The sequence below is a fragment of the Heloderma suspectum genome, chromosome 4, assembly GCF_057233095.1.
Source record: "Heloderma suspectum isolate Gila_16-S chromosome 4, 16-S_ref, whole genome shotgun sequence".
NCBI classification, from domain to species: Eukaryota; Metazoa; Chordata; class Lepidosauria; order Squamata; family Helodermatidae; genus Heloderma; species Heloderma suspectum.
Window position 1 is genome coordinate 54759051 of NC_139461.1, and position 17049 is coordinate 54776099.

Here is a 17049-nt window from a genome sequence, read left to right on the forward strand (position 1 = left end):
AGCTCTCTGGGCAGTTTACAGAAGTTAAAACATAAAGTACAATATAAAAAGTTTAAAAGCTATTTACATAAAAGCGCACAGACAATATATACAAACAACATATAACTAAAAGCAACTTTGAACAGTCAGTCATAATGAAGATATATCCAGGAGTGATTAAAACTTATCATGTTCTGCCAAACGCCTGGGAAAAGAGATAGGTCTTAACCTGGTGCTAAAAAAATAACAATGTTGGTGCCAAGTGGACTGCATAGGGGAGCTTGTTCCACAGATGGGGGCCACAACTGAGAAGGCCCTCTCCCTCATCGCCACCTTCCAAGCTTCCCTTGGAAGAGTCGCTTGGAGGAGGACCTTAGATGTTGTACGTAGAGTATGGGTAAGTTCATTTTGAGAGAAGCATTCTATCAGGTATTGCGGTCCCAAGCCATGTATGGTTTTATAGGTTAAAACCAGCACCTTGAATTGAACTCTTGAATAGGCCACCAGTGCAAGTGAGCCAGAATTGGCCTGATATGCGCAGACCTTCTAGTCCCAGTTATCAATCTGAGTGTTGCATTTTGCATGAGCTGCAGCTTCCGAACCATCTTCAAAGGCAGCCCCATGTAGAGCACATTGCAGTAATCTAACTTGGAGATTACCAGAGCATAGACAACTGAAGCCAGGTTATCCCTGTCCAGATAAGGGTGTAGCTGGGCCACCAACTGAAGCTGGTAGAAGGCACTCTGTGCCACTGAGGCCACTTGCTCCTCGAGTGACAAAGATGGTTCCAGGAGGCCCTCCAAGCTACGGACCTGCTTCTTTAGGGGGAGCACAACCCCATCCAGAACGTGTTGAATACCCTCCATCTGGTTAGCAGAACTACCGACCAACAGCATCTGAGTCTTGTCTTGAGCTTCAGTTTATTAGCCCTCACCCAGTCCATTGTCACAGTCAGGCACTGATTCAGCACATCCACAGCCTCACTTGAAGAAGATGAAAAGGAGAAATAGAGCTGCGTGTCATCAGCTGATACCTCAGTTAAGAAAGAAAGAAAGTTATATTTCAACTGTCTTGTCTCAACTGTTAATCCCCTGATCTCAAGAGACTACTACGGAAGTGTTAAATTGTCCTTTCCCGCAGGCCTGCCCACCCTCTTCCACCACCCATGATCTGCAGGTTTTGCCTAGGAGAGGGGGTTAATCTGCACCCTCCAAAGCCTTTCCCCTGATCAACCAGACTGCCAAAAGACTTATCTCTAATATGGAAAGAACATAAGGCCTCTACCCCTCATTAGCTGAGATAATGTTAATATCATTTTATATTATTAATATAACATTAATATTTAATGTGCACATACCAGTTGTTCATGTCCTGTGGCTCTCAGTTTTTAGAAGGTTGAGATCTGTGGTGCAGAGGGTTTGAAATGTTTGCCACCCCTGCTCCATTAGAAATTCTTCTTCTGAGACACCTCAGAGGAAATTGCTCTTACCTATGAGCCAGCTGCAAATGTGCTCCAAAATTCCAGCACTCCAGCAGATTTTTAGCCTGATTTTTTTTCCACATATTATTCAAATGGTTTTAGCTTCATGAACATTTTTAGAAGACACAAGGGACTCTCCTCTATATCCCGTATCAAATGGAAAGGAAAAAGAATTCCTGCTTTTCTGTTACCGAATAAATCATTCCAGTCTCATGAGTAGCCATAGGATGCTGGAGACTTACTCCCCCTCTCATCCCCAGAGACTGTATACAGAGTTATAACCTGGGGGGTGGGATCCAATCCAAACAAAGATTCTTACCCCATCCAACCCCTCTCAGGTGCCACAGAAATCTCAGCGGTGTCTTACTTTCCCGAGGTCACTGCTATGACCTCAGAAGAGAGATAAGGAAGAACAAAAGGGGGCATGTTGGTGGGTGGGGGAGGTGAAAGTAGAGGGCATGGATTCACAAGCCTCTTGACTTTTGTCAGCACCCCCTGAAAACTAAGCAAGCTACACGGGCTGAGAGGCCCATCTAGCTAAAAATAGAATGCAGGAGGAACAGGAGGCAAAAAACACCCTGCCTGGCAGGGATTAGGATAAATGGAAGTCAGCAAAATTGGATTCCCATAGGAACTGAAATCCCACAGGATTGCACCCTTACTGCACTTTTTCAGGCTGGAACCCTTCTAAGGCAATATACAAGATAAAACAAACAATACAAAACAATAAAATTCATTAAAAACAGTAATTATAAATAAAATTAATATCACAAGAATTAAGGAAGTGTCACTGAAAACAGGTTTATAATGGTTTTAATTGTTTAAAAGTAGTAGCATATAGTCTACAAAAGCAGTGAGAAGATTGCAAAATATTCTGAATACCCTGTATATGAAAGTAACTTGTCAGCTTATTTTATGCATTAAATACACTCAAATAAAAGAGCATGCTGGTCACACTCCCATTCACCTCCCAAAACCAAAAGGAAGGGACACAAAATATATAGCTTTAAAGCAAACCATTTTTGGTCTCCCTTTTTCTTGCGTTTTGTGAGGAAAAGTCTCTCCTTCCATATGGATAGGGATTTGAAGTGACAGGTTTTTTTCTTTTGTAAATGCAGACAGAACTATTATGACACTGTTACGACTATCAAAATTCTTTATTATTATTCATGATTATCAAAATTCATGACTATTAAAATTCCTTTAAGTTCACTCAGAATTCCTACAGAGGTTTTCTTTAAGATGGAACCTCTAGTTACACCTCTAGTTTAAGAACGTCAAAATTTCAGGGGCAATTCAACTTTATATAAACTTGGTAGTTGTAATACTGTAGCTAGCAAATAAAACAATTACAAAGACATTTAAGATGAGAAGATTAGAAGTCATGTTGAACCACTAGAATGACAACTGAAATAAGAGAAATGAATCTACTCATGCACTTCAGTTATTACTATGAGGTTTTCAAGAGGTGCTTTGGTGATGATTAGTAGAAATTCAGTGAAAATAGTATCTGTTAGAAGAAGAAAAGTTAATGGTTTAATAAAGAAATTACACTAAATGAAAATATGGAATATATTATACATGGCATAATGACAGTATCAAAATGGTGTGTAAATCTATAATTAATACTGCATAAAATAAATAAATAAATAAATAAATAAATAGGAAACAGACAAGGGAGAATGGGGCACAGTTTTTAGATTCAGCCCTCTGTTGGAGATGCTATTCCAGATGGTCATCCAGTTTGGGTTGTAGAGATGGATGGGTGAGCTGGAGCTACTAAATAAGGAGAAAATATTTCCGTGCAGTACCAAGTACATGTTCCAGCACTGTAATAAGTATAATAGTAGCAAGAGCAGCATGTCTATCCAAGATTTCACTCAAAGATTTGCAGAAACCATAATCCCTTTCAGACATTTTGCTTTGAACCAGTGCATGAGCATTGTGGGCTCCACCAGCTAGCCCCCTCCCCAATGGCATGTGTTCCGCCTTGCCCCGAGAGATGTGTAAGCTTCCACACAATTAGGAACCCTGCATGATCAGGGTAGAAGATCACATGGAAGTCTACTTAAGCAGTCTCTTCAGACATCCATGCTCAATGTGCGGATATGGGCTGGTGGGGTGTACTTCATCAGGGATAGGGATAACCAATGCGGTCTTACTCCCTGCTAATGTGTTCTTTACAACCTCAGGAAAACACTTGAAAGGGGCTGCGGTGTCCTGCGTTTCCAGGTTTGTTCCCTGAAAATCCCTTCGTGCACCTGATCCAAAACAGATTTACGTGGAAATCAACACATTGATTTCTGACAGTCACTTCCAAGTAGATTTGTTTGGGATGACAGCTTGTTTGGGACTACAGGAGGATCACAGGGGCAGGGCAGGTAGAGTGGTTCTTGCTATCTCCAGAGTTTAGAGCTGCTGTTCCTGCTTTGGCTTGACAGTAGCTGTGTTGCCTGTGTTATACATGACATGCAAATCTGTGTAGACAAGCACTCATCAGTATCTCCAGTGTTTGGACTGTGAGTGACCAGTCACCTGTAAAATACTACAATTCCTCATAAAGTGAGTTTGCATAGTCAATCTAATACTATTGGCAATCACATGATTATTAATTGCCTTATCACCTTTCATTTGGGCTGCCATTTGGGTACTGCTTGCAGTGATAAATGATAATAATGAGTGATCAATGATGCAATGACTGATCGTAGCATTTACATAAAAAGACCGCATGAACTACAATATTACATTTGAATAAAACAACCACTTAAAACAGAAATAAATTCACAGGCCAGTGACACACCACTGTAATAAACTAAAGAACTGAAAATGTTTCAGACCAGCAATACTATCAGTCCTTCAAGATGAAGTAACCTAAAATAGGTGGGGCTTTAATATCTGTTTAAAACCATGTACTGATGGGGCCACATTACATACAGTACAAGAATTATATCGTGTGAGCTCACACTTAGGAAGATCACATGGAAGTCTACTTAAGCAGTCTCTTCAGACATCCATGCTCAATGTGTGGATATGGGCTGGTGGGGTGTACTTCATCAGGAATCCCTTCATGGATCACTGCCTCATTGTGGTGAAGGGGCTTGCATAACTCAGTGAAGCCATAAGCTATGCCGTGCAGGGCCACCCAAGTTGGACAGGTCATGGCAGAGAGTTCTGACAAAATGTGGTCCACTGGAGAAGGAAATGGCAACCCACTCCAGTATTCTTGCCAAGAAAACCCCATGGAACATATCACAAGGCTAAAAGAGATGACGCCGGAAGATGAGCTCCTCAGGACGGAAGGTGTCCAATATACTACTGGGAAAGAGCAGAGGGTATTTCCAAGTAGTGCCAGAAAGAGTGAAGCGGCTGGGCCAAAGCCGAAAGGACACTCAGCTGTGGATGTGTCTGGTGGTGAAAAGAAAATCCGATGCTGTAAAGAACAATATTGTTTAGGAACCTGGAATGTAAGATCAATGAATCAAGGTAAGCTGGAGGTGGTCAAACATGAGATGGCAAGATTGAACATGGACATCTTGGGAAGCAGCGAACTAAAATGGACAAGCATGGGCAAATTTAATTCAGGTGACCATCATATCTATTACTGTGTGCAAGAATCCCTTAGAAGAAATGGAGTAGCACTCATCGTCAACAAAAGGCTGGGAAAAGCAGTACTGGGGTACAATCTTAAAAATGATAGAATGATCTCAGTACGAATCCAAGGCAAACCATTCAACATCACAGTAATTCAAGTCTATGCCCCAACCACTGAGGCTGAAGAAGCTGAGGTTGATTGGTTCTATGAAGACCTACAACACCTTCTAGAACTAACACCAAAAAAAGATGTCCTCTTCATCATAGGGGATTGGAATGCTAAAGTAGGAAGTCAAGAAATCACCGGGATAACAGGCAGGCATGGCCTTGGACTTGGTGTACAAAATGAAGCAGGATAAAGGCTAATAGAGTTTTGGCAAGAGAACACGCTGATCATAGCAAACACTCTTTTCCAACAGCACAAGAGGCGACTCTACACATGGACATCACCAAATGGTCAATATCGAAATCAGATTGATTATGTCCTTTGCAGCCAAAGATGGAGACGCTCTATACAGTCAGTAAAAACAAGACCTGGAGCTGACTGTGGTTCAGATCATGAGCTTCTTGTTGCAAAATTTCGGCTTAAATTGAAGAACATAGGGAAAACCACTAAACCATTCAGGTATGACCTAAATCATATCCCTTATAAATATACAGTGGAGGTGACGAATAGATTTAAGGGATTAGACCTGATAGACAGAGTGCTTGAGGAACTATGGACAGAGGTCCGTAACATTGTTCAGGAGGCAGCAACAAAATGCATCCCAAAGAAAAAGAAATGCAAGAAAGCCAAGTGGCTGTCTGATGAGGCTTTACAAGTAGCTGAGGAAAGAAGGGAAGCGAAAAGCAAGGGAGAAAGGGGAAGATATATCCAACTGAATGCAGAGTTCCAGAGAATAGCAAGGAGAGACAAGAAGGCCTTCTTAAATGAACAATGCAAAGAAATGGAGGAAAACAAGAGAATGGGAAAGACTAGAGATCTCTTCAAGAAAATTGGAGATCTCAAGGGAACGTTTTGTGCAAATACGGGCATGATAAAGGACAATGAAGGCAGGGACCTAACAGAAGCAGATGAGATTAAGAAGAGGTGGCAAGAATACACAGAAGAACTATAGAGGAAAGATCTGAATGTCCCTGATAGCCATGATAGTGCGGTCACTGAACTTGAGCCGGACATCCTAGAGAGTGAAGTCAAGTGGGCCTTAGGAAGCATTAGTAACAACAAAGCTAGTGGAGATGACAGTATTCCAGCTGAGCTATTTAAAATCCTAAAAGATGATGCTGTTAAAGTGCTGCATTCAATATGCCAACAAATTTGGAACACTCAACAATGGCTGCAAGACTGGAAAAGGTCAGTTTACATTCCAATTCCAAAGAAGGGCAACGCCAAAGAGTGTTCAAACTACCGCACAATTGCGCTCATTTCACATGCCAGCAAGGTTATGCTCAAAATCCTACAAGCTAGGCTTCAGCAGTATGCGAACGGAGAACTACCGGAAGTACAAGCTGGGTTTGAAGAGGCAGAGGAACTAGAGATCAAATCGCCAACATTCGCTGCATCATGGAGAAAGCAAGAGAATTCCAGAAAAACGTCTATTTCTGCTTCATTGACTACGCTAAAGCCTTTGATTGTGTGGATCACAACAAACTGTGGAAAATTCTTAAAGTGATGGGAGTACCAGACCACCTTACCTGTCTCCTGAGAAACCTGTACAAGGGTCAAGAAGCAACAGTAAGAACCAGACATGGAACAACTGAGTGGTTCAAAATTGGGAAAGGAGTACGACAAGGCTGCATATTGTCACCCTGCTTATTTAAGTTATATGCAGAGTACATCATGAGAAACGCCAGGTTGGATGAATCACAGGTCGGAATGAAGATTGCTGGGAGAATTATCAACAACCTCCGATATGATACCACCCTAATGGCAGAAAGCGAAGAGGATCTAAAGAGCCTCTTGTTGAGGGTGAAAGAGGAGAGTGCAAAAGCTGGTTTGAAACTCAACATTAAAAAAACTAAGATCATGGCATCTGGCCCCATCACTTCCTGGCATATAGAAGGGGAAGAAAAGGAAGCAGTGACAGATTTTACTTTCTTGGGCTCCAAGATCACCGCAGACGGTGACTGTAGCCATGAAATTAAAAGACACTTGCTCCTTGGGAGGAAAGCTATGGCAAACCTAGACAGCATAGTAAGAAGCAGAGACATCACCTTGCCAACAAAGGTCCGTCTAATCAAAGCTATGGTTTTCCCAGTAGTAATGTATGGCTGTGAGAGCTGGACTATAAGGAAGGCTGAGCGCAAAAGAACTGATGCTTTCGAACTGTGGTGCTGGAGAAGACTCTTACGAGTCCCCTGGACTGCAAGGAGGTCACATCAGTCCATCCTAAAGGAAATCAACCCTGAGTGCTCGTTGGAAGGACAGATACTGAAGCTGAAGCTCCAATATTTTGGCCACCTAATGCAAAAAGAAAACTCTCTGGAAAAGACCCTGGTGCTGGGAAAGACTGAAGGCAAAAGGAGAAGGGGACGGCAGAGGATGAGATGGCTAGATAGCATCACCGATGCAATGAATATGAACTTGAGCATACTCTGGGAGAGAGCGCAGGACAGGAAGGCCTGGCGTGCTATGGTCCATGGGGTCACGAAGAGTTGGACACGACTGAACGACTGAACAACAACAACAACAACAACAACAACACACTTAGGAATGTGAATAAGTAAGTACGATAAAATCAAATTTATGCAAGAGTGCCCATGATGGTCTGGTGAAGCTGTAGATTTGCTAAATCAGTGCCTGTCTATGACAATAGACCAAATGAGGGCTAATAAACTGAAGCTCAAGACAAGCCTGAGATGCTGTTGGTGGGTGGTTCTGCTGACTAGATGGAGAGTGTTCAACACATTCTAGATGGGGTTGCATTCCTCCTGAAGGAGCAGATCCGTAGCTTGGGTGGCCTCCTGGAACCATCTTTGTCACTTGAGGCTCAGGTGGCCTCAGTGGCACGAAGTACCTTCTACCAACTTCAGTTGGTGGCCCAGCTACACCTCTGTCCGGACAGGGATAACTTGGATTCAATTGCCTTTGCTCTGGTAATCTCCAAGTTAAATTCTTTCACTGCCTTCTCAGTGGTGGCCCCCCGACTGTGGCCACTGAGGCCCTCCTGGTGCTGACACTGTCATCTTTTCAGTGCCAGGTAAAGACCGCCCTCTACTGCCAGGGATTTAATGGCTTATCATGGGGCATCTATGCCTGTTGTTTGGACAGGTCTATCAGGGAAAATATTTTTCACTTAAATTGTTTTTTAGCTGTTTACGTTGTTTTAATTTTTATGTGTTAGCATTTTTAGGCTGTTTTTATTATGTTGTATTTTTTGTAATGCTGATGTATTTTTTTATGAATTGTAAACTATCCAGAGAGCTTTGGCTATGGGGTGGTACAGAAATAACAACAACAACAACAACAACAACAACAACAACAACAGTTTGACCCTAGAATTATAGTATGGTCTACTGTGTTGGACCATCACAAATTCTGGCCAATACAAGATGGCTTCTACACTTCCGCTGAACAGTGGGAAGGTTTGCTATAGACTTTAACTGCTTCAGACAACTCAATTCCTCTGGATTCCCACAATTTTGATTTCAGATGTCATTGTTTAGTGTGTGTGTGTGTGTGTGAATACAATCTATAGCAGCAAAAAAAAATTTAAATTTTTTTTTTATAAGCTAGAATGGTGTGTTTGGTGTAATCCTAGGAATAATCCATCCACATTTTTCTAATGACCAGCATACGAAAGTTTGGTAGCACTGCAGTATGTAAAACAGCAACATTTTAATTCATATTCAGAATAAGGGGGGGAAAGAATTAAAACAATTTATATTGAAACAAGTGACCTTAAGCCTTCTAATTGACATCAATAAAAATCCAGTATAATTGTATGGTGTATGCTTCCCCCCGCCCGCCACCGCCAAGTCAATCGCTTTAATAGAAGTTTGGCTTGTTCTATAGCAATAATATAACTTGTTTCATACATGAATACAGAAGACTATAATTTGATGATTTCTGCTGTTAGCTTTTGTTATATGGATTTTACATAATCATTACTCATAAAGTTCTGACAGATAATATTATTACTAAAGTTACCTTCTTTGCTGTTATTACAAAAAATCTCCCAGCTTCGTGGAAATGTTAATTTATTAAAATGCAATAAAAAGAACCTCCAAGCCGAACCCTAAATTGCAAATATTTTATAGGTGATGCCCGACGTTCCTGTCATCTTTGCTTCAAATGTTTTCACATTTGAAAGGTGAAATCATGCTAAGTCATAAAAAAAATTCTCTTTCAGCATGCTGGCTGTCACTATCTTTCCTAAGATGTATATTTTTGCTTTAAAGAGACAGGTGTATGTAATTTTAATGTCAGCACCAGCATCACCAAAAAGTGCCCTGGCAATCAGTGGAAAGGTTTAATAGGTTTCCTGTCTTGTTCTTAATTTGCTGAAATTACAAAATCAATACTTTCAGTTGTAGCTGCTGCTACCCGTTTTACTGCTGTAAGATAAAGTCTACAAAGAAAGTAACCTTCACTTTCAATTTGCAGCACCGAACGTCAGGGTGTTCTTAGCCACTAACTAACTAGTCTGTTTTCTCTTATCCAGTGGGAGACGTTCTGGATGTGCTATGTCTCCCTTTAAGGGACATATACATCCTGAAGAGAGCAGTGATTAATAGCTGGCAAATTATGATCTGTTTGTTTGCTGCTAAAACTCCTTCATTCGTTTGTCTTTTCTAAAGTCACCTCCTTATTTGTTTATATACCCTTGTTGTGCTGAACTTACATAGTGGGTTAAATAGCCTAATCTTGATTCTACATCATTCAGCATTTCTTACCATAAAGGCAACAAGTCTTTCTTTGGGCACAGATGACATGAATATTCTCAGTCATGAGAGAGGACAAAAAACCCAAAAGGGAGAATTAATGTAAAAGAACACACATCCAGGAGAGTGTTCAAGTTACTGGGGCAATAAGAATAAATATATACATAACCATTGGATCCAGAGGATCCTTACCATGAACAGAAAGACTCCTTCCATTCACAGAAGAGACCAAAATCCAGCAGAGCCTTCCACTGGAGGAAGAGGGGAGGTGATCTTCACCCCTACATCTTCCTCCTGCAGCCCCCAACACACCTTCCGTGCTGTTCTGGAGGTTCTCTTCACTTTACAGAACAGCTTTTTGGGAGGCACAGTGGTCTGCAGGGGGGAGGAAGAATCAGTAAATATCATCTCCTGCTTCTTCCAGTGGGAAAGTCGCAGAACTCCAGCTATGGGTAGTCAGGGTCTAAGCCTATATGCAAGTTGAATGTATTCTGCAATCTGTAACTATACCATACAAGAACAGATTTCTAGTCCTTAATATGGCTTAATCATGACAGCAGTGCCACATTTCCTCTCAGTCTGGGTTTGCACACTAGGTTCAAACCCTGGTTTCAGATTCTGGTTATGATGGAAATCCTGGTTAGCCTTAAGAGTTATTTTGATTAAGGCTACTGGGGAAGGGTTAGAGAGAAGAGAACACCCAGACCACTCCCAATCACTTAATCATAGTCACAGCTTGATTACATAGTTATATCTGCACCAGCCTCAGGAGTACTTAGGTTTGAATCAGTCTGGCCTCATCATAGTCCATTAGTTTGCTGGTTATTGATTTGTGGCCTATAGCTCAAGAAGTCTTGGACAATTCACGGTATCCCAATGGTTTGCCAGCTGTACATTGGAAATAATCAAAGGCTTCCTGAGATGAGTAATTATTCTGAAACAGTTTGCAGAGGTAAATAAATGGGGGCACATTTGTAAGCGATCAACAGTAATACAGACAGACTATGGTTAATTAATAAGGCTGACACAACATTATGCTATTGCTTCATTGGCAAGGTTCAATGTAAAAATAGGTTTTAAAGACATGTGTATTGAAGGTGCTCTGTTATGCCAAAATGAGACCATCTTACAGGAAACAATTTCATTCTACGTACACTTTTAATTGTAATAGATACTTCTACCAGCATACTTCAATGCAGGATATTTCAAAGCATGAAAATAGTGTCAATCTAGGTGAACAGCCAACAGCTATGGAAAATGAAGAGTAGACAGAGATCATATGTGTCTGCCACTTTGTTTTGAATTGTCCTATGGTCTTTACTGCATTCAGCTCAGCAGGAACTGAACCCCAAATCTATATTTAATTTAGAACATTGCACCATTACTCAGAAATCTTTCAACATCCTTGCTACGATCTGAAGAATAAGGGCATGGGAACCTGTTTACAAGGAGCACCTTTTATGTGCTTGAAAGAATCACAGGGCAAATTCAAGAATATTTCGTTAACAAAATAAAATCCCTGGAAGGATCTTATATCTTCAAAAGATGGAACTAAAGCATGCTTGTCAAGACTTCATTTATCTTACGACTCTATCCCTGAAGACACAAAAATTATTCCCTTCACAAGGCTGTCATAAAATGTTGGGTGGAAGGGTTGTACTACCAAAAAACAGAAACAAAAATCGCATCCACCCAAGTTTTTAAGAATAAAACCTTCCAAACTGAGGTGATCAAATAGAACAAAATGATATTCCTACCCTCCATACTCCACAGTTGTTCCACTGGGGTCCAGGGAATTATTTCAGAAGAAAATGGTTTATCGTTTACTTTTAAAAACAGAATTGTACATCTATTTGATTGGATCACTTATCATGTATCCTATCCCCACACACATCTACTGGCCTCATTCCTGGCTTCCATGTGTTCAAGTGTAAAGTGAGAGCAGGCTATGTGCATGGTCAACTATCTGTGCATAGGGTCTGTTCATGAATTTGGGAACCTTGTCAGTATTAAGGGTCCCAGTCTATGCTGTTTATGTATAGCGCCTGTTCTCACTTCCCAGTGAACACAAGGATATTGGGGTGAGTGTGATTCCGATGTTCCTCCACGATCCATTGGGGTGTGCGAGCCGCCTCATAATTGAGCAGGCTCCTGCTGCCCTGACAAGCTGCCATTGTGTGCAGCGATGGTGGCAGTGGGGGCAGCAGGACGGGACAGGAGCTGAGAGGGAAGCTCCATGGCATTTCCCTCTCAGCTCAGGTCCTATCCTGCCTCTGCTGTGTGCATCCACTGAGAGCAACTGTGCCAGTCACTGCCAGGCACAGCAGAAGAAGCCAAGAAGAAAGCGCACACTTTCCTCTCAGAGCTGCCATCCTGCCGAAGGAGAGTGGGAAGGGTTAACAGCCCAGGAGGATGCTGACCCTTTGGTTCCGCTCCCCTTTGGCAGAATGAAGCCAAGGAGAAAGTGTGTGTGATGACAGCTGGGACAGGCAGCCGTTAAAACCAAGTATCAAAATAATAAGCTGAACGTAGAACCTGACCTTCAGATTGCTGTATCACAAAGTGTTAAACCAAGATTTTCAAAACTAATGAAGCATCTTCAGTCACATTACTCTCAGTAAAAATTATTATTATTAATAATATTTTTTTAGTGAGAGCAAAAAGTTTTTTTACCATTAATAAGTAAAATAAATAAAACATTATTTTAAAAATATTGTTTATTTCATCTGTATCTCCTCCTTTTTCATTTCTATTTTTGTGTATGTTTTATAATGTACATAATATATTAGTACAGTAGTACATGTATATAATTTATAAGTAAATAAATATACATATATTGGGGTGCATGTTCAAGAATATTTTATTTATAGGGGTGTGCAATCAAAAAAGTTTGGAGACCACTTTCCTATGCTAGGAATGGATACCATATACGTATATGATGGTTTATTAATCAAAGGTTGGATCCAGACGTAGTCATACGTAGAGTAGACCCACTGAAATCAGTGGGACATAAATTAGGTATAAGTAGCTTAAGTCCCAATGAAATCAATCAGTCTACTCTAAGTATAATTACACCTGGATCCAACTCAACATGATTCACCCATGGCATATAAAGGTCTGAATAGCAGGGCACCCTGATCCTAAGCATATTTATTTGGAAGATGTTCATATGCAAAAAAAAATGGTTGGTGAGTTCGCAAGATGAGGGCAGGAATAGAGATGCTTAGAATCATTGAATCATAGAATAGTAGGGTTGGGAGGGGCCTACAAGGCCATTGAGTCCAACCCCCTGCTCAATGCAGGAATCCAGGTCAGAGCATCCCTGACAGATGGCTGTCCAGCCTCGTCTTGAACGCCTCCAGTGTGGAAGAGCCCACTACCTTCCTAGGTAATTGGTTCCACTGTCATATTGCTCTAACAGTCAGGAAGTTTCTCCTGATGTTCAGCCGGAATCTGGCTTCCTGTAACTTGAGCCCATGATTCCGTGTCCTGCATTCTGGGATGATCGAGAAGAGATCCTGGCCTTGCTGTCTGCGACAACCTTTCAAGTACTTGAAGAGTGCTATCATATCTCCCCTCAGTCTTCTCTTCTCAAGGCTAAACATGCCCAGTTCTTTCAGTCTCTCCTGATAGGGCTTTGTTTCCAGTCCCCTGATCATCTTTGTTGCCCTCCTCTGAACCCTCTCCAGTTTGTCTGCATCCTTCTTAAAATGTGGTGCCCAGAACTGGACACAGTACTCCAGATGAGGCCTAACCAGGCTGAGTAGAGGGGAACTAGTACTTCCTGGGATTTGAAAGCTATGCTTCTATGAATGCAGCCCAAAAGAGCATTGGCCTTTTTTGCAGCCACATCACATTGTTGGCTCATATTCAGCTTGTGATTGACAGCAATTCCAAGATCCTTGTCACTTGTAATGTTGTTGAGCCATGTATCCCCCATCTTGTAACTGTGCATTTGGTTTCTTTTTCCTAGGTGCAGAACTTGGCATTTATCCCTATTAAATGTCATTCTTTTGTTTTCTGCCCAACGCTCCACTCTATCCAGATCACTTTGAATTTTGTTTCTGTCTTCCAAAGTATTAGCTATCCCACCCAATTTTGTGTCATCTGCAAATTTGATCAGCATTCCCTGCACTTCCACCTCCAAGTCATTAATAAAAATGTTGAAGAGCACTGGGCCCAGGACTGAGCCCTGCGGTACCCCACTCGTTACCTCTCCCCAGTTTGAGAAGGTCCCATTGATAAGCACTCTTTGAGTCCGATTCTGTAGCCAACTGTGGATCCACCGGATCGTTGTTTCATCTAGCCCACTTTGAGCTAGTTTGCTCATCAGGAGATCATGGGGCACTTTGTCGAAAGCTTTGCTGAAGTCGAGGTATTTGATGTCTACATCATTCCCACGGTCCACAAAGGAGGTTACTTGATCAAAAAGTGAGATCAGATTCGTCTGGCAGGACTTGTTCTTGCCAAATCCATGTTGGCTTCGAGTAATCACTGCATTGTTTTCAAGGTGCTTCCAGATGGATTGCTTTATCATCTGCTCTAGAATTTTCTAGGGATGGACGAAAGTCCCTTACCTGGTCCCGCAGCTGTTTTCGGTGGGGGAGAGGCGCTCCGTTTCTCCCCCCGAAATTCTTGGTGGGTGGGGAGGCACCCCGCCCCTCCCCGCCGAAATTCTGGCCGGGGGGGAGCACCCCGTCTCCCCGGCCGCGAAAGAAAAAAGTAAAGTAATAAAACAACAACAGTAAAGTAAAAAGAAAAAAAAAGTGATAGGCTACGTAAAGATTTACGTAGCCTATCACAGCTAGATTTTAAAAGTCAGCTGTGATAGGCTACGTAAATCTTTACATAGCCTATCACGGCTGACTTCGAAAGAAAAAAAAAAGCGCGTACACAAATGGCGGCACCCATGTGTGCTGCCATTTGCGTTCCTTATTTGGGCATGGGTAGTCTACGTAAAGATTTACGTAGACTACAGAGAAAATAAGGGGAACGCAAATAGCGTTGCCCTTATTTTCGCCGTAGTCTACGTAAATCTTTACATAGACTACCCGTGCCCAAACAAGGAACGCAAATGGCGGCGCCTATGGGCGCCGCCATTTGCGTACATGCTTTTTTTTTTCAAAGTCAGCCGTGATAGGCTACGTAAAGATTTACGTAGCCTATCACGGCTGACTTTGAAAATCTAGCCATGATAGGCTACGTAAATCGTTACATAGCCTATCACTTTTTTTTCTTTTTTTTTTACTTTACTGGGAAATGGCGGCGGCGGCAGCCGGTCGGAAGACCAGCCGCCGCCGAACCGCCACCGAACCGCTGCCGGGACCCGCCGCCGAGAGGGACATTCACGCGAGGTAAGTCCCATCCCAGGGGGGGGGGCGGGGGGTGTTGGAGAATTTCCCCACCAATTGTCAGGGGCCGAATGCGTTGGCATTCGGCCTCCCGGAGATTCGTGGAGAAATTCTCCTACAACCCTAGAATTTTCCCAGGGATTGATGTCAGACTGACTGGTCTGTAGTTTCCAGGTTCTTCCTTTTTACCCTTTTTGAAGATAGGGACAACATTAGCCATCCTCCAGTCTTCTTGCACTTCCCCCATCCTCCATGATTTCTCAAAGAGTATAGACAGTGGTTCTGAGAGTTCTTCTGCCAGTTCCTTTATTACTCTAGGATGCGGTTCATCTGGCCCTGGAGATTTGAACTCATTGAAAGTAATTAGGTGTTCCTTGACCATATGCCTATCGATCTCAAGCTGCAATCCTGCCCCTTCAGCCTGTACTTCGCCTTTGCCAGGGGGGTCATAGACCCTCTTTTGGGAGAAGACTGAGCCAAAGTAGGAATTGAGCACTTCTGCCTTTTCTTTGTCATCTATTATCATTTTGCCATCCTTATTTAATAGCTAAACCACCATTTCTTTCCTCTGCCTTTTACTATGTACTTAGCTGAAGAAAGCCTTTTTGTTGTTTTTAGCATCCCTCGCTAACCTCAGCTCATTCTCAGCTTTAGCCTTTCTGATGCCATCCCTGCAATCCTGTGCTACCTGCTTGTACTCTTCCTTTGTTACCTGGCCTTCTTTCCACTTCCTATATGTGTCCTTTTTTGTTTTCTGGTCATCTCTAAGCTTTTTGTGAAGCCACATTGGCTTCTTCTGTTGTCTTCCACCTTTTCTTCTTGTTGGAATTGTTTGTGATTGTGCCTTGAGAATTTCCTTTTTTAAAAGTTCCCACCCATCATGGACTCCTTTTCTCGTTAGAGTCGCTTGCCATGGGACCTTACTGATCATTGTTCTGAGTTTATTAAAATCAGCTTTCCTAAAATCCAGGGTATGCATTTGACTACACTCGGCTTTTGCTTCCCTTAGAACTAAGAACTCAAGTACAACATGGTCGCTTTCCCCCAGAGTTCCTGTAACTGCTACTTTAGCCGATCCTCTAGTTCCTTCCTCTACTTTCCGTAGGAGGAAGTTATCCGCCACACAAGTCAGGAATTTCCTGGAGGGGCCATGTTTTGCAGAATTTGTCTCCCAACAAATATAGGGGAAATTGAAGTCCCCCATTACTACTACATCATGATTCCTTAAAACATTGGCTATTTGCTTTTCAAAAGTTTCATCCTCAATTTCTCCTTGATTGGGTGGCTGGTAGTAAACTCTGACCACCAGGTTCCTTTTATTCTTTGTTTAATTTATTTTGATCCAGATGCTCTTGATGGGGCTACCAAGCTCATCCTCCTGTATTTCTGTGCAGAGAAATACAGGAGTGCAACCCCACCTCCCTTTCTGTTCCTCCTGTTCTTTTTGAACAAGTTATATCCTTCAATTGCTGTATTCCAGTCATGAGAGTCATCCCACCAAGTCTCAGTTACACCTATCAAGTCATAATTTCCCTCTTGTATTAAGAGTTCAAGTTGGTTCTGTTTGTTTCCCATACTCTGGGCATTAGTATATAGACATTGAAGACCATGTGCTTCATAGTCTGGCTTTTTTCCTACATGTGTCTGAAGACTATTATTGGGTGCTATTAGAGCTGTTCTCTCTGTTGCAGTGCATGAGCCTACATCCATTGTTACCCCCAACTTTACATCTCCCTTCCCCATAGGATTCAGTTTAAAGCCCTC